Genomic DNA, 8,137 nt, shown 5'->3' on the forward strand with positions numbered 1-8,137 from the left:
AGGCAGCACACTCTGTCATTTTAAATCTAGATCAAGGAACCATCTCTTTAAGATGGCTTACACATAACAATACACATTTCTGTCAGACAAATCCGTTAAATGACTGTTAGGCTGCAGTAAATAGGTAGACCGAACTGGGGAACACTTCCAATAACACACCAATGTACTTGTTACATCATAAAAGAATGCACATCTACGCTAATATTAGTCTGTTTCTTTCTTATTCCAGGTTACCGTAGCCACCAGATCAGTACGTATCCAGCTCAGATTGTGGATCAGCACCTAGAGACGACCTCTCCAGGTTCTGAATTTCAGGGGGGACCAGGAAAACTAGATGAGCCCAGAGGACAGATCCCCAGTGAAGACCTTGTCTCCTAGATGGCCCATTGGGACAAGACTACGGAACAGATGACAATCTAACTTTGTTGCCAGCATGGATCAACCTCCTGGGTCGTCTGGCCAGAGAAGAACTGGCCCACCGACTGAGCCTGGTTTCTCCCACAGCTTGGTCTCCATTCTGTCACCGATGGAGTTTTGGTTCCTTGCCGCTGCCGCCTCTCACTCGCTTAGCTGGGGAAACTTATTTCCAGCTATGATCATCAACTTGATTTCACAGATACTATTTAAACCGAACTGAGCTGAACGAAGACATCGTGTAATTCAATGATGAACTGCTTTAAACTGAAAACTGAATGTCTACTGTTGTCCTTTTTCATTGACACACTATTTTCCTATTTGGATACTGAGAAGCTGCTTTGACCAAATCTGTACTGTTAAAAGCGCTATATACAATGAGGTGACTTGACTGAACCAATTGCCTGGTAAAAGGGTTCGCTGTTTCGCAGAGCTCCAAAGGGCCACACTCTGTTGAAGTGTGCTGGTCAGAGTGGTTTAATTGCAACAAGAAATCAGCTCAAACTTTTCTTAAAACACCTTTTTGCAAACCAGTGGTGAATGTTTTGTTAAAAGTGTAATCTATTGAATGCAATTAACAAATCGTACAAATACCATTAATTATCAAGTGTCTGTATAATATATATTTCTAATCTATACAGAGCTTGATTCATGAGGCCAATAAGAGACTATTAATTACAACACCTTTTTGAATGTGTCAAAATATGTCATGAAACGCGGACAAAATTAGTCAATTTATCCGAGATCAGGTAAAACCATATGGCACACTGGTTCATGTGTTTATAGAAATCAACTACGCAAAACCATCAGAGAGGAGGCGGTGCTTCAGAATGGAATTCCGTTTGAGTTGATATGCGAAGTTTAAGACTATATTTTCAGGGATCATTTCTATAGTTTTTTACTTGGAAATGTGTTTGAAAGTGTTTGTCTCCCAACCCACGATGATGAGCTGTAATGCTCCTTTCTGAGAGTGAATTGAGGATGGAACTGTTGACTTTGATCACAAGTTCTTGTCACCGATGAGCGTCTCGTATTGCTCTTGGCAATATTGAAGAAAGGAGTATGATCTGAGTGGTTTTGATGTGATGTGGTTTTTGCGGAGGATTTTTAAGAGAGGCGTGTATTTTCTATGGAGTCCATGTTTGAATAAGTCAGATTTAGCTTTTTTGGGAAGACGTAGTAGAGTGTTCTGTTTGAAACATCAAATTTAACAAAACAAATCATGAACGGTGTTGTTCTTCCACTTGGGGTCGGCCAACTTACATTATAAAAGTGGTGACGAGAGAACAAACTTTTTTCCGCAATTTTGAATTTGCTGACTATGTTCTCAATGTCAAATGCAGAAATGGTAATTATGAGTTCATGACCTCAAAGTTGGATTATTGTTATGTTTTGTTGTGTGGTTGTTCTACATGCTTAATAACAAAGTCCAGTTGGTCCAAAATGCAGCAGCAAGAGTTCTCACTAGAACCAGGATTTATGACCATATCAGCCCGGTTCTGTCAACACAACACTGGCTCCCTATTAAAACAGTGTATAGATTTTAAAAGCCTACTAATTAGTACTTATAAAGCTCTGAATGGTTTAGCACCTCAGTACATGAGCAAACTCTTATTGTATTATAGTCCTCCACGTCCGCTGCACTCTCAAAACTCTGGCTATTTGATAATACCTAGAATATCAAAATCAACCGAGGGAGGCAGACCCTTTTGCTATTTAGCGCCCAAACTCTGGAATAATCTAACACTGTTCAGGAGGCAGGCACACTCTGTCATTTTAAATCTAGATCAAGGAACCATCTCTTTAAGATGGCTTACACATAACATACACATTTCTGTCAGACAAATCCGTTAAATGACTGTTAGGCTGCAGTAAATATAAACGGAACTGGGAACACTTCCAATAACACACAATGTACTTGTTACATCATAAGAAGAATGGCATCTACGCTAATATTAGTCTGTTTCTTTCTTATTCCCAGGTTACCGTAGCCACCAGATCCAGTACGTATCCAGCTCAGATTGTGGATCAGCACCTAGAGACGACCTCTCCAGTTCTGAATTTCAGAGGGGACCAGGAAAACTAGATGAGCCCCAGAGACAGATCCCCAGTGAAGACCTTGTCTCCTAGATGGCCATTGGGACAAGACTACGGAACCAGATGACAATCTAACTTTGTTGCAGCATGGATCAACCTCCTGGGTCGTCTGGCCAGAGAAGAACTGGCCCACCGACTGAGCCTGGTTTCTCCCACAGCTTGGTCTCCATTCTGTCACCGATGGAGTTTTGGTTCCTTGCCGCTGCCGCCTCTCACTCGCTTAGCTGGGGAAACTTATTTCCAGCTATATCATCAACTTGATTTCACAGATACTATTTAAACCGAACTGAGCTGAACGAAGACATCGTGTAATTCAATGATGAACTGCCTTTAAACTGAAAACTGAATGTCTACTGTTGTCCTTTTTCATTGACACACTATTTTCCTATTTGGATACTGAGAAGCTGCTTTGACCAAATCTGTACTGTTAAAAGCGCTATATTACAATGAGGTGACTTGACTGAACCAATTGCCTGGTAAAAGGGTTCGCTGTTTCGCAGAGCTCCAAAGGGCCACACTCTGTTGAAGTGTGCTGCTCAGAGTGGTTTAATTGCAACAAGAAATCAGCTCAAACTTTTCTTAAAACACCTTTTGCAAACCAGTGGTGAATGTTTTGTTAAATGTGTAATCTATTGAATGCAATTAACAAATCGTACAATACCATTAATTATCAAGTGTCTGTATAATATATATTTCTAATCTATACAGAGCTTGATTCATGAGGCCAATAAGAGACTATTAATTACAACACCTTTTTGAATGTTCAAATATGTCATTGAAACGCGGACAAAATTAGTCAATTTATCCGAGATCAGGTAAAACCTATATGGACACTGGTTCATGTGTTTATAGAAATCAACTACGCAAACCATCAGAGAGGAGGCGGTGCTTCAGAATGGAATTCCGTTTGAGTTGAGATGCCAAGTTAAGACTATATTTTTCAGGGATCATTTCTATAGTTTTTTTACTTGGAAATGTGTTTTTGAAAGTGTTTGTCTCCCAACCCACGATGATGAGCTGTAATGCTCCTTTCTGAGAGTGAATTGAGGATGGAACTGTGACTTTGGTCACAAGTTCTATCACCGATGAGCGTTCGTATTGCTCTTGGCAATATTGAAGAAAGGAGTATGATCTGAGTGGTTTTGATGTGATGTGGTTTTGGAGGATTTTTGAGAGAGGTGTATTTTGTTACATCATAAGAAGAATGGCATCTACGCTAATATTAGTCTGTTTCTTTTTTATTCCCAGGTTACCGTAGCCACCAGATCCAGTACGTATCGAGCTCATATTGTGGATCAGCACCTAGAGACGACCTCTCCAATTCTGAATTTCAGAGGGGACCAGGAAAACTAGATGAGTCCCAGAGACAGATCCCCAGTGAAGACCTTGTCTCCTAGATGGCCATTGGGACAAGACTACGGAACCAGATGACAATCTAACTTTGTTGCAGCATGGATCAACCTCCTGGGTCGTCTGGCCAGAGAAGAACTGGCCTACCGACTGAGCCTGGTTTCTCCCACAGCTTGGTCTCCATTCTGTCACCAATGATGGAGATTTTTGAGAGAGATGTATTTTCTATGGAGTCCATGTTGAATAAGTCAGATTAGCTTTTTTGGGAAGACGTAGTAGAGTGTTCTGTTTGAAACATCAAATTTAACAAAACGAATCATGAACGGTGTTGTTCTTCCACTTGGGGTCGGCCAACTTACATTATAAAAGTGGTGACGAGAGAACAAACTTTTTTCCGCAATTTTGAATTTGCTGACTATGTTCTCAATGTCAAATGCAGAAATGGTAATTATGAGTTCATGACCTCAAAGTTGGATTATTGTTATGTTTTGTTGTGTGGTTGTTCTACATGCTTAATAACAAAGTCCAGTTGGTCCAAAATGCAGCAGCAAGAGTTCTCACTAGAACCAGGATTTATGACCATATCAGCCCGGTTCTGTCAACACAACACTGGCTCCCTATTAAAACAGTGTATAGATTTTAAAAGCCTACTAATTAGTACTTATAAAGCTCTGAATGGTTTAGCACCTCAGTACATGAGCAAACTCTTATTGTATTATAGTCCTCCACGTCCGCTGCACTCTCAAAACTCTGGCTATTTGATAATACCTAGAATATCAAAATCAACCGAGGGAGGCAGACCCTTTTGCTATTTAGCGCCCAAACTCTGGAATAATCTAACACTGTTCAGGAGGCAGGCACACTCTGTCATTTTAAATCTAGCTCAAGGAACCATCTCTTTAAGATGGCTTACACATAACATACACATTTCTGTCAGACAAATCCGTTAAATGACTGTTAGGCTGCAGTAAATAGGTATAACGGAACTGGGAACACTTCCAATAACACGCAATGTACTTGTTACATCATAAGAAGAATGGCATCTACGCTAATATTAGTCTGTTTCTTTCTTATTCCCAGGTTACCGTAGCCACCAGATCCAGTACGTATCCAGCTCAGATTGTGGATCAGCACCTAGAGACGACCTCTCCGGTTCTGAATTTCAGAGGGGACCAGGAAAACTAGATGAGCCCCAGAGACAGATCCCCAGTGAAGACCTTGTCTCCTAGATGGCCATTGGGACAAGACTACAGAAACAGATGACAATCTAACTTTGTTGCAGCATGGATCAACCTCCTGGGTCGTCTGGCCAGAGAAGAACTGGCCCACCGACAAGCCTGGTTTCTCCCACAGCTTGGTCTCCATTCTGTCACCGATGGAGTTTTGGTTCCTTGCCGCTGCCGCCTCTCACTCGCTTAGCTGGGGAAACTTATTTCCAGCTATATCATCAACTTGATTTCACAGATACTATTTAAACCGAACTGAGCTGAACGAAGACATCGTGTAATCCAATGATGAACTGCCTTTAAACTGAAAACTGAATGTCTACTGTTGTCCTTTTTCATTGACACACTATTTTCCTATTTGGATACTGAGAAGGTGCTTTGACCAAATCTGTACTGTCAAAAGCGCTATATACAATGAGGTGACTTGACTGAACCAATTGCCTGGTAAAAGGGTTCGCTGTTTCGCAGAGCTCCAAAGGGCCACACTCTGTTGAAGTGTGCTGCTCAGAGTGGTTTAATTGCAACAAGAAATCAGCTAAAACTTTTCTTAAAACACCTTTTGCAAACCAGTGGTGAATGTTTTGTTAAAAGTGTATTCTATTGAATGCAATTAACAAATCGTACAATACCATTAATTATCAAGTGTCTGTATAATATATATTTCTAATCTATACAGAGCTTGATTCATGAGGCCAATAAGAGACTATTAATTACAACACCTTTTTGAATGTTCAAATATGTCATTGAAACGCGGACAAAATTAGTCAATTTATCCGAGATCAGGTAAAACCCATATGGACACTGGTTCATGTGTTTATAGAAATCAACTACGCAAACCATCAGAGAGGAGGCGGTGCTTCAGAATGGAATTCCGTTTGAGTTGAGATATGAAGCTAAGACTATATTTTCAGGGATCATTTCTATAGTTTTTTACTTGGAAATGTGTTTTGAAAGTGTTTGTCTCCCAACCCACGATGATGAGCTGTAATGCTCCTTTCTGAGAGTGAATTGAGGATGGAACTGTGACTTTGATCACAAGTTCTGTCACTGATGAGCGTTCGTATTGTTCTTGGCAATATTGAAGAAAGGAGTATGATCTGAGTGGTTTTGATGTGATGTGGTTTTGGAGGAGTTTTGAGAGAGATGTATTTTCTATGGAGTCCATGTTGAATAAGTCAGATTTAGCTTTTTTGGGAAGACGTAGTAGAGTGTTCTGTTTGAAACATCAAATTTAACAAAACAAATCGTGAACGGTGTTGTTCTTCCACTTGGGGTCGACCAACTTACATTATGAAAGTGGTGACGAGAGAACAAACTTTTTTCCGCAATTTTGAATTTGCTGACTATGTTCTCAATGTCAAATGCAGAAATGGTAATTATGAGTTCATGACCTCAAAGTTGGATTATTGTTATGTTTTGTTGTGTGGTTGTTCTACATGCTTAATAACAAAGTCCAGTTGGTCCAAAATGCAGCAGCAAGAGTTCTCACTAGAACCAGGATTTATGACCATATCAGTCCGGTTCTGTCAACACAACACTGGCTCCCTATTAAAACAGTGTATAGATTTTAAAAGCCTACTAATTAGTACTTATAAAGCTCAGAATGGTTTAGCACCTCAGTACATGAGCAAAATCTTATTGTATTATAGTCCACCACGTCCGCTGCACTCTCAAAACTCTGGCTATTTGATAATACCTAGAATATCAAAATCAACCGAGGGAGGCAGACCCTTTTGCTATTTAGCGCCCAAACTCTGGAATAATCTAACACTGTTCAGGAGGCAGGCACACTCTGTCATTTTAAATCTAGCTCAAGGAACCATCTCTTTAAGATGGCTTACACATAACATACACATTTCTGTCAGACAAATCCGTTAAATGACTGTTAGGCTGCAGTAAATAGGTATAACGGAACTGGGAACACTTCCAATAACACACAATGTACTTGTTACATCATAAGAAGAATGGCATCTACGCTAATATTAGTCTGTTTCTTTCTTATTCCCAGGTTACCGTAGCCACCAGATCCAGTACGTATCCAGCTCAGATTGTGGATCAGCACCTAGAGACGACCTCTCCGGTTCTGAATTTCAGAGGGGACCAGGAAACTAGATGAGCCCCAGAGACAGATCCCCAGTGAAGACCTTGTCTCCTAGATGGCCATTGGGACAAGACTACAGAAACAGATGACAATCTAACTTTGTTGCAGCATGGATCAACCTCCCTGGGTCGTCTGGCCAGAGAAGAACTGGCCCACCGACTGAGCCTGGTTTCTCCCACAGCTTGGTCTCCATTCTGTCACCGATGGAGTTTTGGTTCCTTGCTGCTGCCGCCTCTCACTCGCTTAGCTGGGGAAACTTATTTCCAGCTATATCATCAACTTGATTTCACAGATACTATTTAAACCGAACTGAGCTGAACGAAGACATCGTGTAATTCAATGATGAACTGCCTTTAAACTGAAAACTGAATGTCTACTGTTGTCCTTTTTCATTGACACACTATTTTCCTATTTGGATACTGAGAAGCTGCTTTGACCAAATCTGTACTGTTAAAAGCGCTATATACAATGAGGTGACTTGACTGAACCAATTGCCTGGTAAAAGGGTTCGCTGTTTCGCAGAGCTCCAAAGGGCCACACTCTGTTGAAGTGTGCTGCTCAGAGTGGTTTAATTGCAACAAGAAATCAGCTCAAACTTTTCTTAAAACACCTTTTGCAAACCAGTGGTGAATGTTTTGTTAAAAGTGTAATCTATTGAATGCAATTAACAAATCGTACAATACCATTAATTTTCAAGTGTCTGTATAATATATATTTCTAATCTATACAGAGCTTGATTCATGAGGCCAATAAGAGACTATTAATTACAACACCTTTTTGAATGTTCAAATATGTCATTGAAACGCGGACAAAATTAGTCAATTTATCCGAGATCAGGTAAAACCCATATGGACACTGGTTCATGTGTTTATAGAAATCAACTACGCAAACCATCAGAGAGGAGGCGGTGCTTCAGAATGGAATTCCGTTTGAGTTGAGATGCCAAGTT

At 40.4% G+C, this 8,137-nt stretch overlaps 3 non-coding genes across 3 annotated transcripts; all 3 read left to right on the top strand.

The window, feature by feature from the left end:
* Nucleotides 1-1,277: 1,277 nt before the first annotated feature.
* LOC113094228 (small nucleolar RNA U3) lies at nt 1,278-1,490 on the top strand. The gene has a single exon (XR_003288037.1). It is a non-coding gene; the product is annotated as a small nucleolar RNA U3 (small nucleolar RNA).
* Nucleotides 1,491-3,438: 1,948 nt separating this feature from the next.
* LOC113094227 (small nucleolar RNA U3) lies at nt 3,439-3,652 on the top strand. The gene has a single exon (XR_003288036.1). It is a non-coding gene; the product is annotated as a small nucleolar RNA U3 (small nucleolar RNA).
* Nucleotides 3,653-5,982: 2,330 nt separating this feature from the next.
* On the top strand, nt 5,983-6,193 carry LOC113094226 (small nucleolar RNA U3). The gene has a single exon (XR_003288035.1). It is a non-coding gene; the product is annotated as a small nucleolar RNA U3 (small nucleolar RNA).
* Nucleotides 6,194-8,137: the final 1,944 nt, after the last annotated feature.

This window comes from Carassius auratus, unplaced genomic scaffold, assembly GCF_003368295.1.
Source record: "Carassius auratus strain Wakin unplaced genomic scaffold, ASM336829v1 scaf_tig00215306, whole genome shotgun sequence".
In the NCBI taxonomy this organism is placed as follows: domain Eukaryota; kingdom Metazoa; phylum Chordata; class Actinopteri; order Cypriniformes; family Cyprinidae; genus Carassius; species Carassius auratus.